Source organism: Panulirus ornatus, chromosome 42 (assembly GCF_036320965.1).
Source record: "Panulirus ornatus isolate Po-2019 chromosome 42, ASM3632096v1, whole genome shotgun sequence".
Classification (NCBI taxonomy): Eukaryota; Metazoa; Arthropoda; class Malacostraca; order Decapoda; family Palinuridae; genus Panulirus; species Panulirus ornatus.
In genome coordinates, this window is record NC_092265.1 from 28,002,824 (window position 1) to 28,014,886 (window position 12,063).

At 36.8% G+C, this 12,063-nt stretch overlaps 1 non-coding gene across 1 annotated transcript; it reads left to right on the plus strand.

Moving 5' to 3' along the window:
• Window positions 1-8,063: 8,063 nt before the first annotated feature.
• Window positions 8,064-8,135, plus strand: TRNAM-CAU (transfer RNA methionine (anticodon CAU)). Its single transcript has one exon. It is a non-coding gene; the product is annotated as a tRNA-Met (tRNA).
• Window positions 8,136-12,063: the final 3,928 nt, after the last annotated feature.

The following is a 12,063-nucleotide window of genomic DNA, read 5'->3' on the forward strand; positions in this document are numbered from 1 at the left end:
TCATTATTATCAATCTTATCATCATTATCATTATTATTATCATTATCATTAACATTATCATTATCATTATCATAATCTTTATCATTATTACTATTATTATTAGTATAGTACAGTATTATTTATCATACATCATTATCATTGATATCGTTGCCACTATCAATTTTATTATTATTATCATTATTATTATCATTATTATTATTATTGTTATTATTATTATTATTATTATTGTTATTATCATTATTATTATTATTGTTATTATTATTATTATTACTATTATTATTATTATTATTATTATTATTATTATTATTATTGTTATCATTATTATCATTATTATTATTACTACTATTATTATTATTATCATTATTATTATTATTATTATTATTATTATATTATTATTATTATTATTATTATTATTATTATTATTATTGTTATTATTATTATCATTATATTATTATTATTATCATTATTATCATTATCATTATCATCATTAACATTATTATTATCATTATCATTATTACTATTATCGTTATTATTATCTTAGTACAGTACTATCTTTTATAGTTACATCATTATTATTACTATCATTATTATCATTATTTTTTTTTTTTTTTTTCATACTTTGTCGCTGTCTCCCGCGTTTGCGAGGTAGCGCAAGGAAACAGACGAAAGAAATGGCCCCCCCCCCCCATACACATGTACATACGTCCACACACGCAAATATACATACCTACACAGCCTTCCATGGTTTACCCCAGACGCTTCACATGCCTTGATTCAATCCACTGACAGCACGTCAACCCCTGTATACCACATCGCTCCAATTCACTCTATTCCTTGCCCTCCTTTCACCCTCCTGCATGTTCAGGCCCCGATCACACAAAATCTTTTTCACTCCATCTTTCCACCTCCAATTTGGTCTCCCTCTTCTCCTCGTTCCCTCCACCTCCGACACATATATCCTCTTGGTCAATCTTTCCTCACTCATTCTCTCCATGTGCCCAAACCATTTCAAAACACCCTATTCTGCTCTCTCAACCACGCTCTTTTTATTTCCACACATCTCTCTTACCCTTACGTTACTTACTCGATCAAACCACCTCACACCACACATTGTCCTCAAACATCTCATTTCCAGCACATCCATCCTCCTGCGCACATCTCTATCCATAGCCCACGCCTCGCAACCATACAACATTGTTGGAACCACTATTCCTTCAAACATACCCATTTTTGCTTTCCGAGATAATGTTCTCGACTTCCACACATTTTTCAAGGCTCCCAAAATTTTCGCCCCCTCCCCCACCCTATGATCCACTTCCGCTTCCATGGTTCCATCCGCTGACAGATCCACTCCCAGATATCTAAAACACTTCACTTCCTCCAGTATTTCTCCATTCAAACTCACCTCCCAATTGACTTGACCCTCACCCCTACTGTACCTAATAACCTTGCTCTTATTCACATTTACTCTTAACTTTCTTCTTCCACACACTTTACCAAACTCAGTCACCAGCTTCTGCAGTTTCTCACATGAATCAGCCACCAGCGCTGTATCATCAGCGAACAACAACTGACTCACTTCCCAAGCTCTCTCATCCCCAACAGACTTCATACTTGCCCCTCTTTCCAGGACTCTTGCATTTACCTCCCTAACAACCCCATCCATAAACAAATTAAACAACCATGGAGACATCACACACCCCTGCCGCAAACCTACATTCACTGAGAACCAATCACTTTCCTCTCTTCCTACACGTACACATGCCTTACATCCTCGATAAAAACTTTTCACTGCTTCTAACAACTTGCCTCCCACACCATATATTCTTAATACCTTCCACAGAGCATATCTATCAACTCTATCATATGCCTTCTCCAGATCCATAAATGCTACATACTAATCCATTTGCTTTTCTAAGTATTTCTCACATACATTCTTCAAAGCAAACACCTGATCCACACATCCTCTACCACTTCTGAAACCGCACTGCTCTTCCCCAATCTGATGCTCTGTACATGCCTTCACCCTCTCAATCAATACCCTCCCATATAATTTACCAGGAATACTCAACAAACTTATACCTCTGTAATTTGAGCACTCACTCTTATCCCCTTTGCCTTTGTACAATGGCACTATGTACGCATTCCGCCAATCCTCAGGCACCTCACCATGAGTCATACATACATTAAATAACCTTACCAACCAGTCAACAATACAGTCACCCCCCTTTTTAATAAATTCCACTGCAATACCATCCAAACCTGCTGCCTTGCCGGCTTTCATCTTCCGCAAAGCTTTTACTACCTCTTCTCTGTTTACCAAATCATTTTCCCTAACCCTCTCACTTTGCACACCACCTCGACCAAAACACCCTATATCTGCCACTCTGTCATCAGACACATTCAACAAACCTTCAAAATACTCTTTCCATCTCCTTCTCACATCACCGCTACTTGTTATCACCTCCCCATTTACGCCCTTCACTGAAGTTCCCATTATTATTATTATTATTATCATTATTATTATTATTATTATTATTATTATTATTATCATTATTATTATTATTATTATCCCTGGGGATAGGGGATTAAGAATACTTCCCACGTATTCCCTGCGTGTCGTAGAAGGCGACTAAAAGGGGAGGGAGCGGGGGGCTGGAAATCCTCCCCTCTCGTTTTTTTTTTTTTTTTTTTTTCCAAAAGAAGGAACAGAGAATTGGGCCAGGTGAGGGTATTCCCTCAAAGGCCCAGTCCTCTGTTCTTAATGCTACCTCGCTAACGCGGGAAATGGCGAATAGTTTAAAAGAAAAGAAAAAGATTATTATTATCATTATCATCATTATTTTTATCACTATCTTTATTATTATAATTATCATTATTATTACCATTATTATCATTATTATTTATTATTTGTTATTTATCATTATTATTTATCCATGGGGATAGGGGAGAAAGAATACATCCCACGTATTCCCTGCGTGTCGTAGAAGGCGACTAAAAGGGAAGGGCTCGGGGGACTGGAAATCCTCGCCTCTCGTTTTCTTTTTTTTTTTTTTTCCAAAAGAAGGAACAGAGAAGGGGCCAGGTGGGGATATTCCCTCAAAGGCCCAGTCCTCTGTTCTTAACGCTACCTCGCTATCGCGAGAAATGGTGAATGGTATGAAAGAAAGAAAGATCATTATTATTATCATTATAATCATTGTCATTATTATCATTGTTATTATTATCATTATTATTATTATTATTATTATCATTATTATCATTATCATTATCATTATTATTATTACTATTATTATTATTACTATTATCATTATCATAATCAATATTATTATTATTTATCTAATATGCTTTCTCGCTGTCTCCCGCGTTATCGAGGTAGTGCAAGGAAACAGACGAAAGAATGGCCCAACCCACCCACATACACATATATATACATACACGTCCACACACGCACATATACATACCTATACATTTCCACGTATACATATATATACATACACAGACATATACATATCTACACATGTATATAATTCATACTTGCTGCTTTTATTCATTTCCATCGCTACCCCGCCACACATGAAATGACAACCCCCTCTCCCCGCACGCGCGCGAGTTAGCGCTAGGAAGACAACAAAGGCCACATTCGTTCACACTCAGTCTCTAGTTGTCATGTATAATGCACCAAAACTACAGCTCCCTTTCCACATCCAAGCTCCATAAAACTTTCCATGTTTATTCCAGACGCTTCGCATGCCCTGGTTCAATCCATTGACAGCACGTCGACCCCGGTATACCACATCATTTCAATTAATTTCATTCCTTGCATGCCTTTCACCCTCCTGCATGTTCAGGCCCCGATCACTCAAAATCATTTTCACTCCATCCTTCCACCTCCAATTTGGTCCCCCACTTCTCATTCCCTCCACCTCTGACACATATATCCTCTTTGTCAATCTTTCCTCACTCATTCTCTCCATGTGAACAAACCATTTCAATACACCCTCTTCTGCTCTCTCAATCACAATCTTTTTATAACCACACATCTTTCTTACCCTTTCATTACTTACTCGATCAAACAACCTCGCACCACACATTGTCCTCAAAATCTCATTTCCAACAAATTCACCCTCCTCCGCACAACCCTATCTATAGCCCACGCCTCGCAACCATATTATTATTATTATCATTATCATCATCATTATTATTAGGTATCATTATCATTATCATTATCATTATTATTAACATGATCATCGTTACTATTATCAATATCATTATCATAGTCATTATGATTATTATTATCATTAAGTATAGTATGATATCTGATACTGAAGGATATAGTACGCTGGTTGTCAAGTGGTATGGATTGTCACTTCACATGTAGGTTAGTAGGAAATATATTGTGTACCTAACGTGTGTTGTTGGGCATTATAATCGTCCGATAAAGATAATGATTAAATCTTATTTCCTGATCTTATCAGTTTTCAAACCAGATATATGAAATATCTTTCGTTGACCATATTTTTATCTAGAGTATAGTATGTACATGTGTGGTCTTAAGATTTAGTTGACTAAGTATTGGAATTCACTGGCAGGTGTGGTACACATTATCACCGAGCCTGAGTCTCAAAGATCAAGGTCATGGGTTCAAATCTCCAACATTCAGTATGTTCATCCAACGTTATAGTAAAGATCTTGACGATGAATTAGCGAGGTAGCGAGCTAGAGTCAAGAACAGAGGAAGTATTTTGGGAGCAAGTGAGCGTGTGTGTCAGCAGTTATGATGTAAGAGACCAGGTATTAGTGATGGTGATTTAAATGCAAAGGTAAGTAATGTGGCAGTGGAGGGTATAATTGAGACGCATGGAAATGGTGAACAACTTGTGTTGTGTGTGTGTGTAAAGGACTGGTGATTGGGAATACCTGGTTTGTAAAATGTGATATACACAAATATACGTATGTAAGTAGGAGAGATGGTCAGCGGGCATGACTGGATTACATGTTAATTGAAAGGCGTGTAAAAGAAAGACTTTTGGATGTAAATATGCTGAAAGGGGCAGCTGGTAGGATGTCTGATCACCATCTTGTGGATACGACGGGGAGAAGAGGTGGCGAGAGGAAGTGAACTTGGAAAAGAGACTTGTGTGAAGAAATACCAAGAGAGATTGAGTGCCACATACACTCTTACTGTGTAAATATCCCTTTCTATGAGATTACGTAAAGATGTTGATGAACAGAGGAGTTGGGATATGACATGAAAAAGTTAAGAGGATAAATGAAGGAAAGATTGAGATATACAGATGACTGGCGGACCGCCATGATGGTTGTCAATCTAGCCAGCTGGATTATTATTTATAAGTTGTGTTTAGTTGTAGCTCCAAGTTTGTTGTTAGGATATAATGTTGACTGCCAGTGAGTACCTGGCTGGCGCGGGTGCCACAAGGCTGGGTCAAGTGTAGTGTAAGTGTGGTCTAGGGATGGTGTGTGTACCACTTGTAGATGATGGGCCGCATCATGACCTGCCGGTTATAACATCTTGACCAAGATCTTCTCCACCTGCTGCTGCTACACTTGCAACTCTCCTTTTCTAAGACCGTTTTTAAGCTTCATGTAACTTTGTCTTTTTTGAATTATTCTAAAGCTATAGCTACAAAATCATCCTTACTATGTAGTTTCTGTGAAAATATATTCTGAAAGCACATCGGCTGTTGTCTTCCAGGCATTGCCCATCTGATACAATAACTGGTAGTAATCCAATTTCAGATGAAGAGATATAGTTTTACTTCCCATAACTAATGGTGTTGTTCTTTAACAATATACTGTACTGACCTAAGTTTATACGTATTACAGTTGAGAAGTTGGTGATATTCCAGGTAAAGGTACAGATTACATCAGTAAACATACCTCTTACATAACTAACCCTGCCTGCCACCTGTGAGAGAAAGAAACTCTCATGATCTTAATGTGTTCATTTGGAAGGATTCTAATGCCTGGTATCAAGGAAATGATATGCATACTGTAATACAGTGATCAATATTGTAGGTCATAATGTAAGTGGTGTGTGACTAACTATAGCTGTAATATTACCTGTTCATTCTTGCTACTAACACATGACACCAAGTTGCCTGTTAGTCTTATTACGTACATTAAAACACTGTTGTCTTGGCTTTACATCTCTACTAATGATGACACCTAAATCCTTCTCCTGCCTTGATAGTTTTATTTCCACATCTTAAGATGATACTGTAGTTTGCCTGCTATGTGTACACAGTGTAAACATATGTCTACGGTGAATATCACTGGCCACTGTACACTGACGTTGTTCAGCAATGTAGACCCAAGAGAGAACCTTAGACAGCATTACGGTATTTTGTGATGGACGAAAACTTGACTCAATACAAGAAAAATAATTACACCTTTACTGAGTCTGAGAACCTATCATTGATTGTCATAGAATCCAGATGTAAAATGTATATTGCTACCGGATTTCTATAGAAAGTACGTGGGACATTGTATTTAAGCAAATTATCTAATACGATAATGAATAAAATCCCATAACTTTTCTGGAGCACAGGGTACAGAAATGTATGTAACGTGAAACCGATAAAATTAACATATCTAACATAAAGATTTCTATTTTGCAGATAACATAAATGTTTTACATGTAGAAATCAGTAATATCTTCAACAACCAAAAATAATACCATCAAATTTTATATTACAAGGTTTTCATCCGGCTTTTACTCATTAAAACGATATTGCCTACAGAAAAGTAATGTAGTTATTATCAGCACAAGGTTTACAGAAGTTATGAGTTTATATTCTTCAAAACTTTAGTACAATCCTTCATGTATACTTTGAAAAATAGACCTGTTTATTTTACTGTGATGGACACTAATGAAAAAAATTATCCGCGTGTTACTTAGAAATAATAGTTATGAATCAAACTAAAGTATTTTTCAGAGAAAATGTATACTGATATAAAAAAAACAATCAAGTTTGATAAAGTAGAGTTCATTATATGACAAATAAAGAATATGATATGTGAATTTCAACAATTTTATTAACATCACAAAACCAAATACATAACCCAAACAATATACATCATCAAAAGTTATAAAAAAAAGAAGCCCTCTCATGACGTAAGCACTTACAGTATCGGCGGAATCCGGTAACACCTCTTGAATATCATGTGGAAGACAGAGTAGAGTGGCTAGGCTCAGAAGCATGTTCTCCACTTCAACTGATTAATGATATGTTAAGGATAAGACAATACAAACCACATACATCGATTGTGAGGATGGAATCAGGGATGAAACATCTATAACTAGAAAGGTTAAAGATACAAAGATGGTGAAATACCTTTACCCGGGATCAATAGCACCTGTGGCAATGGACACAGCTATGTAATGCTTGATCACTTACAACTGATAAACTTTAATACGAAAGTCTTTAGGTATTGTCCCTCAGGAAAACTTTTTAAAAATATCTATAAAACACATATATATGTTAGATATACACTATCTCTAGAATATATCTTTACCTGGGACGTGTAACACTTGTGTGGATAGACACAACTTTGTAATGCATGATCCATTACACGAAATGAACTTCAATAACGAAGAGTTATACAACGCGTCGTTGGGAACATTAATCAAATACCTATACAGAATTCTTATATCAGATAAAAGACATTTCTTGATAGTAAACATAAGAAATGATGATGAGAGATCAGGGACGTAGATGTAGATATTTTGTTCAAAGATAAAATACTCCTGCCTTAAACTAGCTCCTTGTATTGCATTTTCACTTAGATACCCACATGATAATGTGTTCTGTTCTTTAAAATCAAATTCTTATGTTTCTAACATGTTTTTATTATATCTTATATAATTTTAAGGATTCAGGCTTAAAGATCTTGGTTCTGAACAACCATTATAATGCAACACAATACATATTTATCATAAACTAATAATCTATCACAATAACCATTATGTTTGTACCAGACTCTTTAAGTCCTCAGTCACGGTTGTTAATATATAAGAGATTTTTCCGCCACTGACAAGTGGCTCCGTGGTGTAGTGGTTAGCACATCTGCCTCATAAACAGTTGGTCCGGGTTCGATTCCCGGCGGGGCCTTTGTTTTCATTATTTTTTTGTGATCGTAAATACTCGTAGGTAGGTTCTCTCTCTCTCTCTCTCTCTCTCTCTCTCTCTCTCTCTCTCTCTCTCTCTCTCTATCAGCCGACAGGCAAGTTGAAGAAATCTGGAATTCATCCTTTAGAAATCTGGTATACGAAGAGAGGCTATAATGATTTGATCTCTTCTCCCTTAAGACACGTTGACTTCGCAGCGACTTAATCCAAGTGTTCAAAATTCTGAATAAGTTCAATAAAGTAAACCTCGAGCATCTTTTCGAAATACAAGAAAATGCGGTTACCAGGACAAATGGAATAAAACTCAAAGCTAAATGATGTAGTACGGACGTGGGATAAAGTTTCTTTTCCTATAGGTGTGGTTTAACACAGGAATAAGTTACCGTCAGACGTAGTGAATGCTAAAACCATAAATACTTCCAAAATTCGTTTAGAAAAATATCTTATAAAGTCAGGTATACTTTGAGGAAAATGCCAGAAATCAACGGATATAAACGACAGCGATAACGGGGTTAATAGAAGGCTAATGTGCAGAATAAAGTTATCTAATTTGTATAGACCATCACTAATGATAGGATTATAATTCTTTGTGTATTTAATGATAGAAGATCCAATGATATTTCTAGTGGCAATAGAGCTGGAGTAATCTTCTATTATTAAATACACAAAGAATTATAATCTCAATATCAGTGATGGTCTGTACAAATTAGATAACTTTAGTGTTGATAAAATTTGTAAAATGATAAGTTTATGATACGCTCGTTCTTTGTCTTGGTCAATCACATGTTTACGAAATGGCGTCCTAGCTACGTCTTCGTTGTATATCAACTGACTGTTATATTTCTCTCTTGTGTCTCCCCTGATGGTGTGAGTTTTACACGAAAGTGCACTGGGGAACTTATATATATATATATATATATATATATATATATATATATATATATATATATATATATATATATATATATATATATATATATATATATATATACATATATATATATATATATATATATATATATATATATATATATATATATATATATATATATATATATACATATATATATATATATATATATATATATATGTTTCGATGATGATTGAGAGGGTGAAGGCATGTACAGAGCATCAGATTGGGGAAGAGCAGTGCGGTTTCAGAAGTGGTAGAGGATGTGTGGATCAGGTGTTTGCTTTGAAGAATGTATGTGAGAAATACTTAGAAAAGCAAATGGATTTGTATGTAGCATTTATGGATCTGGAGAAGGCATATGATAGAGTTGATAGAGATGCTCTGTGGAAGGTATTAAGAATATATGGTGTGGGAGGCAAGTTGTTAGAAGCAGTGAAAAGTTTTTATCGAGGATGTAAGGCATGTGTACGTGTAGGAAGAGAGGAAAGTGATTGGTTCTCAGTGAATGTAGGTTTGCGGCAGGGGTGTGTGATGTCTCCATGGTTGTTTAATTTGTTTATGGATGGGGTTGTAAGGGAGGTAAATGCAAGAGTCCTGGAAAGAGGGGCAAGTATGAAGTCTGTTGGGGATGAGAGAGCTTGGGAAGTGAGTCAGTTGTTGTTCGCTGATGATACAGCGCTGGTGGCTGATTCATGTGAGAAACTGCAGAAGCTGGTGACTGAGTTTGGTAAAGTGTGTGGAAGAAGAAAGTTGAGAGTAAATGTGAATAAGAGCAAGGTTATTAGGTACAGTAGGGGTGAGGGTCAAGTCAATTGGGAGGTGAGTTTGAATGGAGAAAAACTGGAGGAAGTGAAGTGTTTTAGATATCTGGGAGTGGATCTGTCAGCGGATGGAACCATGGAAGCGGAAGTGGATCATAGGGTGGGGGAGGGGGCGAAAATTTTGGGAGCCTTGAAAAATGTGTGGAAGTCGAGAACATTATCTCGGAAAGCAAAAATGGGTATGTTTGAGGGAATAGTGGTTCCAACAATGTTGTATGGTTGCGAGGCGTGGGCTATGGATAGAGATGTGCGCAGGAGGATGGATGTGCTGGAAATGAGATGTTTGAGGACAATGTGTGGTGTGAGGTGGTTTGATCGAGTAAGTAACGTAAGGGTAAGAGAGATGTGTGGAAATAAAAAGAGCGTGGTTGAGAGAGCAGAAGAGGGTGTTTTGAAATGGTTTGGGCACATGGAGAGAATGAGTGAGGAGAGATTGACCAAGAGGATATATGTGTCGGAGGTGGAGGGAACGAGGAGAAGAGGGAGACCAAATTGGAGGTGGAAAGATGGAGTGAAAAAGATTTTGTGTGATCGGGGCCTGAACATGCAGGAGGGTGAAAGGAGGGCAAGAAATAGAGTGAATTGGAGTCATGTGGTATACAGGGGTTGACGTGCTGTCAGTGGATTGAAGCAAGGCATGTGAAGCGTCTGGGGTAAACCATGGAAAGCTGTGTAGGTATGTATATTTGCGTGTGTGGACGTGTGTATGTACATGTGTATGGGGGGGGGGGTTGGGCCATTTCTTTCGTCTGTTTCCTTGCGCTACCTCGCAAACGCGGGAGACAGCGACAAAGTATAAAAAAAAAAAAAAAAAAAAATATATATATATATATATATATATATATATATATATATATATATATATATATATATATATATATATATATATATATATATATATTATCCCTGGGGATAGGGGAGCAAGAATACTTCCCACGTATTCCCTGCGTGTCGTAGAAGGCGACTAAAAGGGGAGGGAGCGGGGGGCTGGAAATCCTCCCCTCTCGTTTTTTTTTTTTAATTTTCCAAAAGAAGGAACAGAGAATTGGGCCAGGTGAGGGTAGTCCCTCAAAGGCCCAGTCCTATGTTCTTAACGCTACCTCGCTAATGCGGGAAATGGCGAATAGTTTGAAAGAAAAAAAGAAATATATATATATATATATATATATATATATATATATATATATATATATATATATATAAATGTATATATATATATATATATATATATATATATATATATATATATATATATATATATATATATATATATATATATATATATATATATATATATATATATATATATATATATATATATATATATCTTTTTTTTTTATACTTTGTCGCTGTCTCCCGCGTTTGCGAGGTAGCGCAAGGAAACAGACGAAAGAAATGGCCCAACCCCCCCCATACACATGTATATACATACGTCCACACACGCAAATATACATACCTACACAGCTTTCCATGGTTTACCCCAGACGCTTCACATGTCTTGATTCAATCCACTGACAGCACGTCAACCCCGGTATACCACATCGCTCCAATTCACTCTATTCCTTGCCCTCCTTTCACCCTCCTGCATGTTCAGGCCCCGATCACACAAAATCTTTTTCACTCCATCTTTCCACCTCCAATTTGGTCTCCCTCTTCTCCTCGTTCCCTCCACCTCCGACACATATATCCTCTTGGTCAATCTTTCCTCACTCATTCTCTCCATGTGCCCAAACCATTTCAAAACACCCTCTTCTGCTTTCTCAACCACGCTCTTTTTACTTCCACACATCTCTCTTACCCTTACGTTACTTACTCGATCAAACCACCTCACACCACACATTGTCCTCAAACATCTCATTTCCAGCACATCCATCCTCCTGCGCACAACTCTATCCATAGCCCACGCCTCGCAACCATACAACATTGTTGGAACCACTATTCCTTCAAACATACCCATTTTTGCTTTCCGAGATAATGTTCTCGACTTCCACACATTCTTCAAGGCTCCCAGAATTTTCGCCCCCTCCCCACCCTATGATCCACTTCCGCTTCCATGGTTCCATCCGCTGCCAGATCCACTCCCAGATATCTAAAACACTTCACTTCCTCCAGTTTTTCTCCATTCAAACTCACCTCCCAATTGACTTGACCCTCAACCCTACTGTACCTAATAACCT